A 14,763-nucleotide genomic window follows, 5' to 3' on the forward strand; every position below is an offset into this window, starting at 1 on the left:
CGAGAGAGAGAGAGAGAGAGAGAGCGTGAGAGAGAGAGAGAGAGTATCGTATCCCCCATGAACATGCTCATTTAGTAATGATTTCTCCACTGTGCCGGCGCCCAAAGGTTTTGTCCTTGCTGGCCTCGAGCACCATTTATCCTTGGCTGCTTCTGCATTGACAGCTTGGGTCTGCTTATCTGTCCTGCATTTGACATTTAGCATTAAAAACGCTTTAATAATAACGCAATAATAATAAGGATGCCTCTATCTATCCCGTCCGTCTGTCTGTGCAGAAGGGAGGGCTCTCAGCTAGATATTTATCATTTCATCAATCAAATAGCGGACAGACGAGGGCAGGCGGGCCGGGCCAGGCCAGCAACGAAAAGTTTTCATCATTTTATTTGGATGCTGCTGCCACAATTATCCGAAAAAGCTTCAAGTTCAGCGCAGGCAGTGGAGATTCCGGAGAGTCCTTCAAAGCATCATCAATCTCCTTTAGTCCTTGAGCAAGCAAAAATGGCGGACAGGAAGCAAAACTTATCAATTACAATGGACGCCACCGCTCAAACACAAACACACAAACACACACACACACACACACACACACACAAGCCATACATGCATAAATCTCATAAATGCATGTCATACTTGTATTTAGGGAAAAGCCAATGGTCAGAAAAGCCAGAAAAGCTTTTCGGGACAACAAAAGTTTTCTCTGTGTGTGGCACAGCGCCCTTGGCTTGGCTTTCTTGACGAGACTCTGCCTCTAGTTGCCCGCTTTGTCCGCTTTGCCCCACTATGTGGCCTGCATTTGAGTTATGACTTAAGCTGACATTTCATTAGTGAGCATTAAGTGTTCTGCGAATGAGTTCAACAACAGCCGCTGTCAACGCTGGAGACAACCAGAGACACCAGCAACTAGCAGAGAGCGAGAGAGAGTGCAAGAGAATGGAGATGGGAGCTATGAGCTGGGAGCAGATTATGGCCTTGGTTTAATTAGTCGCCAGTCCAGCGTTGGTGCCCCGTAATGCGACATTCACACGAAGCACACACACATACACAGTTGACCCAGTTCTCTCTCTTGCAATTTGCCATCATGCGGCACTCCGCTGGCCAGTGGCCCCTCCACCATTAATTAAACACGTTAAAAAGAGTCCTAGATGAAGCCAGCTGTTTAGCGGCATTTATTGATTTATACCCCAAATGGTAAGGGCCGGAGAGTTTACTACAATACTCGTACTCGGGGAAGGGAGGTCTCTTATCAATATAAATATATCTTGGCTCACTTCCTTCAATCCGGAAAGATGGAGAGACGGAAAGAAAGACGGAAAGACGGAGAATACGGATAAGCATAAAAATGAAATTCAAATTCAAAAGAAAAATGCAGTCCAGGGCCCAGGGCACTGCCCCCTGCCTCTGTCGTCCCTGGTTCCACGGCTCTCAAGTGGGCCACAGCCTCGAGTGGTTGGCACCGCCACTTGGAACTTGGAACTGCAAACTGAATGGAACTGACCACGACGACTGAGGGCTTGGCTTGACTGACTGCCAGTCGGACTGACTGCCTGAATGAATGAACGATTTGCATGCACACAAAACATTTGTACACAGAAAAAATAGGAAGGAAGGAAGGCAACAAAAAAATGTGCAAGCGAAATGAAAGCGACGGAAGGGGAATGGAGGCAGAGGCAGTGCTCGAGTGTGGAGAATGAAGTGAAGGGGTAGGGGAGCAGAGGGATTGAAGGCAGGACTCTCCAACTTGACTGCAGGTCAATTAATTAAGGCTAAATTAAGTGCAGCTGTGTGTAGTGGTCGAGTGAAGGATCTCCTGGTGCCCCAGCGCCAGCCCCTGCCCCTGCCCCAGCCACAGCCCCAGCCGCAGTCCCAGCTGCTGCTGCTTAGCGATTCGAGTGGCAAGATTATAAACTCGAGTCCCAGGCATACGGCATAAATCCTTGCCCCCATGGTGGCGTCTCGGAAACGGTTTAGTTCGTTGACCGGAAGTCGGGGCAACAAAAATGCATTTGAAACGATGGTAAGCGGAGCCAAGTCCTAACTGGACTCTTCTAACTGGCAAGGAGTCCGAGTCTGAGTGCGAGTCCGTGCTGTGGCATGTGGCAGATAAGCCAGAAAATGCATTTGTATTTGTCCTGCCGCTAGAGAAGGGAAGAGAATGAGAGGCGCTGGAGCTGGCTGCCAGATATCGGAGCTGCTTCTTTGGCATACAAATGAACTCTCAAATTGACAGAGAAACATGGCCAGGAAATGCGAGTCGGGTGCCAGGCGTAAAAGTGGGCCACCGGTTGCCAGGCTGATAAGAATAAGAATACTGCTGACTAAGGGTTTGTTGCTGGATCGGTGGTCACTTATAGGCCCATTGATCCATATAGGCTAATGATCGGGGATCTGCGCCCACTTGCACCTCATAAAGATCAATTTAGAGAGACCCCCGAGCCCACGCAGTTTCTTCGAAGAGTTTTTCCGGGCACGAGTCTACGAGTCTCTCACGAACTTCGGACAATGGCATGCTGGGTGGGGGAGTGGAGGATGGGCAGTAATAATAAACATAATGATAACTTATAGTAACAGCAACCGAGAAGATAACGACAACCACAATAAAACTCAATAAGCGAATAAAGTAGCCAGGAGTCAGGGGCATGGGGACACAGAAGAGGGATCATATTTGCATTCAAAAGAAGAGTAAGGCAGGGCAGTGCAGGGCAGGGAACAGCAGCAATTTATGAGCAGCAGGAGAAAGGGTAGGGGAAACCGAACTCGAAGCGGACAATTGACTTGCCCCGTGGCATTGTAGGTGTAGCAGCAGCAGCAGGAGCAGGGCCTCCTCCATCCATGATGTCTGTAAAATGTTTGCAGCGATAAATTAAAGCGCACTAACTAACCCACACAGGCAGCAGAGAGCGGAGTGCGGGGAGTTGCAACTGCAACAAGATAATGGCAAATGAAGCCGTAGGAGTCCCTCTGCTGCAGCCCCAGCCACAGTCCCAGCCACATGTTGGGCATTCAAATGAGAATGAGAGGGAGTGGGATGGTCACGTGACACGGCCAGTGGAGACTACAGAGAAGGCGAACATGCCGCCGCCTTATCACGATCAGCTCACGCTCGCATCGCTCGCTCTCTCCCCCAGACCACAGAGAGAAGAACCCACACAGGCAGTAACCGACACACGGTCAGAAAGACAGTTGGAGAGTCCCTGGACAGAGGCACGTTCATTCAAATTGCTCCTCTTGGCGTGGTCATTGTTTGAAGCTACGTTTTGGCCGCCGCTGAACCCGCCGCCGCCGCCGCCGCCGTAGCTGCGCCTGCGCAGTAATTTATTTCATTTATATTTTGCATTCTGCTTCTGCCTCTCTCTTTCTGCATCTCTCATGCTGCGTTTTTATTATCATTGCATAAGCAGAAGAAAAGGCACAAGAAGAGGAAGAAATATGGGAATACGCCTCGCATTGTGGCCAGAAAGCCATTAACTTTGGGAGCCTCCACTGCGCGACTCCAGTCGACCTCGAATGTTGTTCCTTGTTGCCTCTTTGCCGGTTCCTTGTTTGACATGTGCTTGCGGCTACTGTACACGAAAGCATTGGCATGGCGTGGCATGGCGTGGCCTGGTCGTGGGGATGTGCGGATGTGGATGCAACCTACGCAAAGAGAAACATTTCTTTCCTGGGGGCTGCTGTGGCAAAAATGTTCCTTCTCCTCTCCACTCCTCTGTTTTCAGTGTTCTGGGTGATATGGAAGGCAGCATTTGATTGGTTTTCTGGGCGGCAAACAGGTTGAGTCGTGCTTATGCAACAGCAGCTAAAGACGGGGGCAGGGGCACCTGCTGTGCGACGAGGGAAAACTGCATTTTTTATAGAAGATAATTCATTCAAATTTCTCCCCATTTCGATATGTCCGTATATTTGCATATCAATTCGAAAATCATTTCACAGTTTCACGCTGTGCGAGCAGCCCACAGATCTGCAGATACAATATTAAATAAATGATAATTGGTCGAAGTTTTTAGGAGTATTTGTTGGACTGTTAGATAGAGATGGAAAAAGCGGCTCCGCAAGTGTCAGGCTACATGACAGCTGACATCTCGGAGCTGCAGCTAATTTCTTCTCACTTATCGGGTTATGTAAAACCCCCCGCTCGAGAGAGTAAGGCGTCTGTCAGGTTTCCCCATTTTCCCCATCGTTAGCATCACAATGGAGGGCGCGCAGAAGAGTTATGAAAGCTGTAAGCATTCATTAGGAAGACATTTAAATTAATTTTCTACAAAATAAAACGAAAGTTTTCAGCGCCATTCATGTGGATTCATGGATAATTGCAGCACATTTGTCACTCAAATTCAGATTTTCCATTAAATTTTCAATGCCTGAACGGCTGCTTGATTCTTTGTCAAATGGTTGGCTGCCAAAAACACGAATTTTCCATCTAAATAAAATTCATCAAAAAATTGATATTCACATGTACACACATGTCTGTGTTTATATATAATGTACAAACAAACAATTGTTTGTAATGTATTAAATGTACGTAAAATAAAATGGTGCGTTGCGATGCGAAATCTGCAGCTGACACTGGGACAAAAATATCACAGAAAAAAAACAAAGAAAAGGAAGAGAACAAATGCAAAAAGAGGAAAATATATAAACCAAAATGCGGTTAGCCGCAGCGTGTAACAAATTAAATTATTGCACAAAAAATATCTACCAGTGCCAGTGACTCCAGCTATTGGGCCTTTTAACGCGGAATTTGATGAAATGTAGAAAATCATGAAGCTATTTCCAACTTTTCAGACAACTCATTTAAAAACCATAGAAAGTGGTCTTGGAAAGCCAGCTATCATCAAATGGCATATTTAATGGTATATAACAGAATATAACATTTTTAGGGAATCGCGAAGAGTCTTGTTTTGTGGTTATTACATTTTTCATTGGAACAAAGTCAATTACTTTTTTTATGGGTAATTTTTAAAGTATTTAGTTTGAATGGAACGAAATCATGCCAAGCATTATGATTGATTTGTGACAGAAAAATAGTTCTTTGCACAGACTCTTCCTTTACCTTTCGTATTGTTTAATTTTTATTGCACAATCTACGTCAGCTTGGGCAAATACAGATCTCAGAAGCTCTACTTCACTGAGTGATAGCCAACGGAATTTTTATTTTTCCTCCTATATAGATAGGTATCTAATGAATTGAACACAAGTTTATTCTTAGTGGATTCTTAGTACATCATACAAACATATGTACGATCTTCTGGCTGTTTCTTTGCTCCGTTAATTTTGCTGCTCTGATCTTCATGTATTTTGCCGATTCCATTGCTGTACTCGTTCGTGTGGTTGTTGTTTTTGGGAGGCGGTAATGTCTGCCTTTGAAGTTTGCTCTTGGCTTAGCTGAGTGTGGGCGAGAGGCCACGAAGGCTTCACACAGCCTGAAGGCCAGTTTTAGCAGCGGAGAGCCAAAGCAATGAGAGGTCTCATCCATCTCGCACTTTCTCAAAACTCCTACCAATTAATATGAACTTTTTAAAATTAAATTAATTAATTTTTTCGCTCTCTTTCTTCCACTTGCAGGTATGTTTGATGATGATTTCCATTCTGTTGACCCTGCCGTCTCCCAATGTGAGTGTAAATTGTGGTTAGCTCTGTTTCCAGAGTAAATTTTCCAAATAGATACATGAATAGAGCCACATACTTCCTGCCCCCTAGTTCCGTGCGCTCTTGCTGCTCACTTTCGCCTCGCTTTAAGCCCAGGTGTAGCCAATAAGTCAAAGTAACTGGGCAAACACATGTACCACAGCCCCCAAATGGCCAACAATTTTTAAACAAGATAGAAAACACCCGGGAAAACACATGTACACAAAAAGATACAGACACCCCACCACATGCAGCACCTAGCACCTCCTTGCACCCCGCAACAGACTTAAACTCTGTGAAAATAGTTGCAATTGAGGCAGCAAACAAGCTTGCAACACGTGTTGGTGGCTCGCCACGCCCACTAAACCCATACCAACGCACACTCATACATACATGGCAGGGGCCCGCTCTGCTTCTGGTGCTGTTACTGTTGGTTCCTACTCCTTCCTTCCGTTTCCCTCCACCCCGCACCCACACCCGCACCCGCACATCATGGCCCATTGTTATTATTTATGCGAGCCAAACAGCAGCTTCCGCTTGTGCCACATGCGGCAGAGCAGAGCAGAGCAGAACATGAAAAGGAAGCGGAGAGCATTTAAAAAATGCACGCAGCGAAGGCCTTGACTGCAATATGTTGCCTAACAGCAGGCACCCCAACCGCCCAGCCGCCCAGCCGCCCAGAGCTGTGGCAACTGCATTTTTATAGATTTTTTTAGCAGGTCAGCAGAGCAGACAAGTGGCAGAGTGGGCCCCGTCGCTGGCTGCTTGTTGCCTCAGTGGCGGGTAGTAAGAGGCAGGGCATGTGTCGCCTTCGTCGTTTGGCTTGTTTAACATTTTTCAACAATTTCCTTAATCATGGGTTAGCTAACTCTCACCCCCTCCCCAGTACCCCACTGCTTGGGTGTAGGAAGCACAGCTGCTGCTGTTGCATGCCACTAAAAGTCAACTGTTTGTTTGTGTGCGCCTCAAGTTATGCTACATTTGAGGCTGCACTTGCCAGTTGCTGCCTCTCTCTCTCTCTCTCTCTCTGCCACATTTTAATTGCTTTACATAATGCAACACAGCGCGCAAGGCTGCGGCACACTGCAGCCTTTCCTATTTTTTTACATTATTCTTAATTGTTTGTGCAACCGTGTGTGGGGCACTAAAAATGTGGCACAGCCCCAATGCTTTTAATTGCTAAATTAAAGCTCGCGATGGGGAAAAGGGGAAAGGATCTCTCTTCAATGGAGTTTTACGATTCGATAAGCAAATTGGAGGTTGTCCTTGGCAGCGTGTACCCACTGTACCCTCTATCCCGCCGTCAACATCATTATTCGCATGCCACACAGCAGCTTTAGGGAAACTTTGCTGCTGCTGCTGCTGCTGCTGCTGCTGCTGCCGCTGCTGCATGCAGCATAATTACCAGCTACAAAGTTTTATGCCTGCTTTTCCCCAGCGAAGGATCAGCCTGAGGGGGGGTTGAGGAAAAACTTCCTTAAGACGTTCAGGACTCAGAAACAGAAGCAGAAACATTAATAAAACCGCAGGAAACGCACCAAAAAAATAAGACGAAAAAACTGAAAGTTTGGCCGCTTTTCAATTTCGGGACTACTTAAAGGGGCAGGGGCACGGCACAGTGGCAGGGTCAGCTCTTGAAATGGAATCTGAAGCCGTGGATGAAGAAAGAACTTCGAAAAAAATTTAACGACTCTCCAAAGTCCACTAAAAGCTGAAGAAGGGGACGAGGACACCCTTCGACCTTAGCAAAAAAGAGCAGCCATGAAAAATTTAAATTATATTAAGGCGGAACCAGGGACCGGTACCATTTCGCTTTTCTTCCGCTTCTTTCCATCAGTGCGAGTAATAAATAAACACAAATAAAACGAAAACGACAAAAGCTTGAAAGCTGCACAAAAATCTACACAAAGAAAGGCACTTGACCAAGAAGGGAAATGCCAGACGAACAGCAATTGAGGAATAGAATCGCAGAATCAAAGCCAGCAAAACTTCCCTTTCAAGTCGCTCCAATTAAAGTTTCAAAGAGAACAGGGGAACATTCGTAACGCGAAACCTGTAACGTATACGTACTGTGTACCACGTGCCATAGACGTAGCATCAATCCCACAGCAACGAAAAAAAATATATGTATGTAAAAGGAATCGAATGAATAACAGCCAAAAGTTGTCCCCTGTGGTACATATTCTCTCTCGCATTATTCGCCCCCAGACTTCGATCATGATTTCTTGTGTTCCCCCACCCACACTCCCACTGTGCGCGGATATCCGCATTCGTTCTTGTTTCATGCGGAGCATTCCCCGCACAACACGCGTTTTCATAGCAACTTTTGTCAAGAGATTTCTCTGCCAAATATGGAATCCAATTAGAATTTGAATCAAAAATAGAAAAAGTTATTTTTGCAAGAGAAGGATAGAAATCTTTCTAATTGCTGAAAACAGTTGAAAACTCAAAGAAAAAACGGGTGGGCTATGGGGGGAAGAGATGAGGCACTACTTAGACTCGTATCTGGCCAAACTATTGAAAGAGCCACTCGAGTGGTCACAGCAAACAGACAGACAGGCAGACAGACAGACAAACAGACACAAAAGAAAGGCAAAAACAGGGTTAAGTAGCTGTGGGGGGTTAGGGGTCATGTTGTCAGTGCTTGTTGCACTTGGCCCGGGGCTCATTAATAGAGCGATTATTTTTTTGTTTCCATTTTCCCTCTATTTGCCACACATACTGAAGCACATGTGTGTGTGGGTGTGTGGGTGTGTCTCTGTGCCACACTCTTGACTTGTGTGTCGAGTCGCAGGCACCTCCTCCGGCTGCTGCTGCCGCCTCTGCAGCTAACGCTGCTCCTGCTCGAGGGTTGGCTTGTTGACACTCATTGAGACAAAAGTGCTTAACTGCCTGCACTTTTCTGACAGCTCCAGCAAGAGCAGCAGCAGCAGCAGAAACTACGACTGCTTTTTCTTCTCGTCTGATTTTCCGCTTTTACTTCTTTCTTCTTTAAGTTTTACTCTGCCACCCACGCACACACATACACAGACGCAAATGCAGGGACACGTACAGATAAAGCTTTTATTTTCTGCTTAATTTGTTTGTAGGCTTTTGTGGCTGAGTAGCAGCAGAGACAATGGCTGTTCGTGCTCTCTCTTTCGCTCTGCCTATCTTTGTGGTGTTGCATAACTGAAGGCGTTCGCGAAAAATGTCAGGCACCTCCACTGGCATTACGACACGTACATACAACGAAGAAGGTTAAGCACGCCTGACACGCCGTGAGTTATGGCGAACCAAGAGAGAAAGATACACAGTGAGAAAGGGAGACACACAGAGAGGGCTGTGTGTTTGTGTGCCCCTTGGCTGCCACTTTGAAATGTTAATGAGCCGCAAGCAAATGTCAGTTATCTATAGCCTACTTTTCGGGCGCGGAAAACTTTTGTTCGCTGCATTTCCTCGCGGAAAAACAGACAGAAGGCTGTCGACGAGGCAGCAGAAAGAACAAAAGTGCTGCCTGCCACACTTAGAATTTTGGTGTATAATTTCTCATTGTGAAGGTGGTCGGAGGCGGGGTGTTCGACCTACTTTTTGGTGGCAACTTCTTCGACTGGCAACTTGCATTGGGAAATGTGTCAAATAAAGCATTAAATTAGATTTCATTTTCCACTGCTTTGCCACTGCCATTCATTTGACCGAAAACTTTTGACTGCAGCTCGGAAAAGGAAAAAGGGTTACACCGGGGCCGAGGGAGGATGCACGAGTCATGGCAAATAAATCTTCAAAAGTAGCAATTTTACGAAAACTGTCACTTGACGTTTATTACGTTCTCTGTCCCGCTCTCTCACGCTAACCAGAAATGCAGGGAATAAGTAAGGGGAGTCTGAAGGCCAACATTTGAGTTTGCCCCTTTAAGCTGCAACCTTAAAGCATGCCACAGAGCAGCTCCACTACTTACTTACACATCAGTGGCACACGATACACGACGCGACAAAGTAAAAACCGCAAAGTATGCGAGACACAGGAAGGGTACGATGGGTATGGGGCATGTGGCAGACAGCGTCTAATAGGATTAGAGGTGGAGGCAGGCCTTTGCACTTGCCACTAAGTAGAAGAGTTGCACAGAGCATACTGGCAGCAGCGGCAGCAAAAAAAATGAGCACAAATCGGATGGCGGCCGGGGCTGGGGTTGGCGGCTTTGCGGTTTTGGGACAGCCATCGTCGTCATCGTCTGCTGAACTTTGCATGCCACAAAATCAATTAACGAGACGTCGCGTCTCACTCTCAGAGGCAGAGGCAGGGGCAAAAACTATCAAAAGCTGTCAACCAGAGTTGGTTTTTCCACAGATGTGGATGGTGGGAATGGGAGAGTTTCTAAGCAAACTGGGTCAGTGGCTGAAAACTTGATTAACTGCTCCTCAAAGTATGCAGCAAATGTGATTTAATGGCAGCAGGATGAGTGTACTCCTTGGGCGTGCACTCAGGGGAGGGCAGAAAACATTACGAAATCAAAGTTTGATCCTCGCCAGGAGCCAAGATGCTGCCGCTGCTAACTATCATACAAAAATTGAAACTAAAGCAAACAAAGCGTCAACTTGTAGTTGTGTCCTCCCCCCTACTCCTGTTTCTGCTGTCCTTTTCCTTTGGGTTTGCTGTATTTTGCTGGGATCTCCGCTAACGTTAAAATATTCGCATCGCGTGCCTTTAGCTTTTTACCTTTATGTCGTGTTTAGCATTAGCTTCTCTATATCCTGACTCTGCACCTGCCCCACTGCCTGCCCCTGCCCCTGCCCTGTCTGTACCTCATAGATCCATCCGTCGACACATGAAACGTGACTAAGCTGACAATTGTGTCGAAGTAAATCCAAAGTTTTCTGTGTGGAGACCCGAACTAAATAAATCTCCTCCTCTCCCAGAGAGTTGAGCGCAAAACTTTGACAAACAAAGATTGTGCGGTGCGGAAGGGCTTTAGGAATGGAACGCACCCTATGGAAGGGTGGGTGGTGTACATGACAGGTACATAAATAGTTGGGGGAGACTGTGTTTTGGTCTCAAATTTAATAAACTGTACACACACATTTGAGCGCTACATATGCAAAGGAATTACTCGATGACCGGCTGTTCCTACTAACAAGGACTTCTCTCTCTCTCTCTTTGACAACTTTCCATGTGTGTATGTGTGTGTGTCATCTGCTCTATTTATATGTCAAGCGCAGGCACACACAGAGAGGATACAAAGCGTCCGCCGCCTGGCTGTGTCTCCTTGTATTAGTGCAAATATTAACAATGGAAGGGGAGCAGCGTAGAGAACGCGTATACGCATACAGATGGCCCGCATTATGATGCCCCACCCGGGGGCATGTGGAGACAGGTCAAACGGTGTCCCAGGCCCAGGCCTCCTCTTGCAAATGGGATGCACACACGCTCCAAAACAAAGCGCCCAATTGTCTGTTTAGGCGCCCTTTTGTTTGCTTGTCTCTCTCTCTCTCCATCTCTCTATCTCTCTGTGCAACTCTATGTCTCTCCCTCTCTTGCTCTATGCAACTCTATATGTCCCCTTGGCCTGCCCTGCGCCGGCTGCTTATCAACAAAATGGCAGCAGCAGCAGAAGCAGCCATTGCTATGGGAACAACAACAAAAAATGCCTATGCTTCGCTGTATTACGTATACGCAGTATGGCATACACACACACACACACACCAGATGTGTGAGTGGTTTACCTGCCATCATTGTTGTCCATTTCGATTATAGTTATTATAGATCCAGTTGGGTGTCAGGTGCCAGTCACAGAATCCCTCCTCCTCTGATCATCTGATGGAATAGAAGCTGCTTTTCCTATGATGTAATGAGCTTCAGAAAGCACACAGGATATACCCCATGGATGATTGTCATCAGATGTAGTCCGTCCACAAATGAAAGCATCTTTATCTCTCACTTAACCCTCTGACGCAATAAAAAAGAAAACAAAAAATGGAAAAGAAAAAGAAAAGGGAGAAAAAAGAGAAAACTGCAGTTAAGAAACAGACTCTTCACCACTTGTCAGTGTGCCAGTGGCCACCAGAGGAATATACACAGGTCCCAGGACCTGGACGAAGTACCTGGCTCAGGTTGCCTCAATTCTCATTACCAGCGTCCCCTCCCTGGACGGATAAGAAGGAGCAGCGAGGAGGAGGAGGACAGCACCAGGCAGGGTGCAATTCATGCTTAACTGACATTTCAGCTGTCATACCAAAAGTGTTTTACATTTCTCTCTCCTCCTCTGTCCCTCTGTCTCTCGTCAGGCAGAAGGAGAAGCATAAACAGAAGCAGGAGCAGCATGACTCCTGTTGAAGGTGTTGGCATGCCCCCCCGCATTGCTCATTGTTGGCATGCCACAAGCAGCTGGTGTCGTTCTCTTTCGCCCTTTCTCCCTTTCTCCCTTTTGTGCCTGTCTTCGTCTTCCCTTTAATTTAATTAACATATTTCCCATTGTGAATTCTTCCGCTTAAATGTTTTTCATTCTCGGGGTAAACTTATTCGAAGGCGGAATGCGCCTCCAGATCCTAATTGGAGTTACCTCTCTGCTCTGGGTCGCAGCCGCTCCGAAGTTGCCTCCAAGATTACATCAATTCGGTAGAATACTTTTTGGCATTGTTCCCTTTTTCTGTCTTTATGCATTATAAGAGCATTACAAGTGCAACACCCAGAAAACACACACAAAAACAAAAATTTAAATCATCAGCATCAGAAGGGAGAGAAAAATTTCCACACAACATCGGAAAACTTTATTATAGGTAATACTTATGTACACAATCACAACGGACCCATAGTGGGTCCAAGTAAAATGGGGGGAGGCTCTCACCAGCACTTATGTACAAAATTAAACAAATATATTCGGGTTTTAACTAAAAACATCGTAAAATTAAATATATTATTTAATATATGTATATATTGTTCATTTGTAATGGCAACACGTTTATTTTAATATGAAAATAATTTCCACTGACTGGAAAAATCTATAATACATTTAAATAAATACATACATATGTATATATGTATGTATGTATTTATGTATGTATGTATCTATGTATGTATTTATGTATGTATGCACATACATTTGTATGTATGTACATATGTATGTTGGCAAAATCTATTCGATTCTCAGTCCTTTTTTTCTCTGCCTGTAAACACACACACACACACTCTTAGCCATGCAGGCCTTGCTGCCTTTCCATTGGCTATCACTAAAGCCTCGCTTTGCGTCGCTTTTTCATGCTCTGTCTGACGAAATGCCATTACACATTTTGCGTACCCCCCAAAAACAGCAGCAGAACGACGAGCCAAGAGCAACAGCAGCCAAAAGCAGCAGCAGAAATAGCAGGAACAGCAGCAGAGCAGGAACAACTACAACGCATTCGCATTCAAAATGACAACGACAATGGCAGCAGAAACAACACCAGCGAACACAAACAACACACACACAAAGAGAGAGAGAGAGAGAGAGAGGAAGGAGGGGTTAGTGGGAGGGTGGGGAAAAATAAACGCTGTGGGGTTGTAGAAATGAAGATAAGCTGCTTATCAGCGCCATTCCCAGTAGTTGCCATTCCCGTTGTTCATTCTTCTACTGCTCCGCCTCCTCCTCCTCTGCACTCTCTTCCTACTCCACCATCTTCTTGTTCTTCGACTGCGCTTTAAGTGGTCGTTGGCTCTCCCTCTTCCTTCCCCCCCTCTCTCTCTCTCTCTCTCTCTTCCTCAGTCTCTGCGTGTGTATGTGTATGTGTATGCGGATGTGGCTGCGGATGTGGATGTGGATGCCAACTGGCAGGCAGACAGGCGACAATCCCAACGAAGAAAGAACTCTCTCCGCCTTTCTGCTGCCCGTCTCTCTGTTCTGTGGCCCCATTGTCTACGTTGTCTCTTTTGCCATTTGGCTAAGCCCTTGACTTGGTCAAGCGGGAGGAAACGACCATCCAGATACCCTATCCAGCTGCGGCAGTGGCAGGGGATAGTGGCTGCCAATGGCTGTATCCATGGGACCATGTTTTGTGCTTAATATTCTGCTAACCTCCCACTAACCGCGCTTCTTATGTGTATTTAAATGATGTTATCGTGTGTACATGCAAATGTGCAAGGGGGGTGGTCGGGGTTTCGGCTACTTTGGCTTAACTTTTCCGCCTGATGGCTGAATAATGCCCAAGAATGCAGATGCAGCGAGTCTCCTTTTAGTCTGGGAACAAAAAGTCTCTCTGCCCTGACTCTATGTCTCCCTCTATCACTCACTGGCTAATAAATGAGGCACCAAAGTCGGCCCCAATTTTCAGTTCGTAACACATACGCACAGGAGTCCGAAAAGCTGGTGAAGGAAGAGCAGCGGCAGCAGCTGGAGGAGCCATGACCATGGGCTATGAGCATGAGCATTTTCAATTTCAATTTGCTGCGCATCAGCCATAAGCGCCTTAAATCTCAAATCTAATTACACGCAAGCCAAAGACAAAAGTCCACAAAAATTGCTATATCCCCCACCCCACTGTTCCCAGTGTTAATCACAGATGACCGGCTGCCTCTGTGCCTCTGCATGCCTCCCTATCTGCACAACTGTGGCAGCCACCCGCAATGCCAATTTTGAATGAACATTTTTGGGGACCAACTTTTGGTGCTTCTGCTGCTGTGTTTAACCGCGTGAAATAATCTTTGCTGGCGGGCAGGCAAGCAGGCACAGCATCCTGCTTGTTTTTGTTGTTTTTACCCCACCCTGCCCACTGCCACTGCTAGGCCGCAGAGAGGAGGCGACGTGTAGCGGCGCTTTTCATTATAACGATAATGCGCAGGCCCCGCGGCCATTCAGGCAGCATCCCGAGGAGCATCCATGAAGGCAGGCAGACAAGTTGGTGTCATATTTTCCGCAGCTTAAATTTCCCACAGTCCTAGGGCCACTTTCAGCTTGTAGAAATGAAAAAAAAGAAAGAAAATAAAAGCGGGAATCGGGAATCGGGAGTAGTCTCTCGGCCTAACGCAAGGCGATTACACCAACAGAGGCTCCCCACTAAGCCAGTAGAAGCAGCAGCACACACTCGCCCTGCCACGAGTAGTCTTACTCCTGCCACTCGTCTCAGAAGGGGAGCACGGGCAGGATATGATTTTCGCGCCCAGAAAATCTCAACAAATTTGAAATTTTCTTCCTTT

At 46.4% G+C, this 14,763-nt stretch overlaps 1 protein-coding gene across 1 annotated transcript in view; it reads left to right on the forward strand.

Moving 5' to 3' along the window:
* LOC117895423 (teneurin-m) overlaps positions 1-14,763 on the forward strand; it is a 130,622-nt gene that overhangs the window by 62,436 nt on the left and 53,423 nt on the right.

Source organism: Drosophila subobscura, chromosome J (assembly GCF_008121235.1).
Source record: "Drosophila subobscura isolate 14011-0131.10 chromosome J, UCBerk_Dsub_1.0, whole genome shotgun sequence".
Lineage (NCBI taxonomy): Eukaryota > Metazoa > Arthropoda > Insecta > Diptera > Drosophilidae > Drosophila > Drosophila subobscura.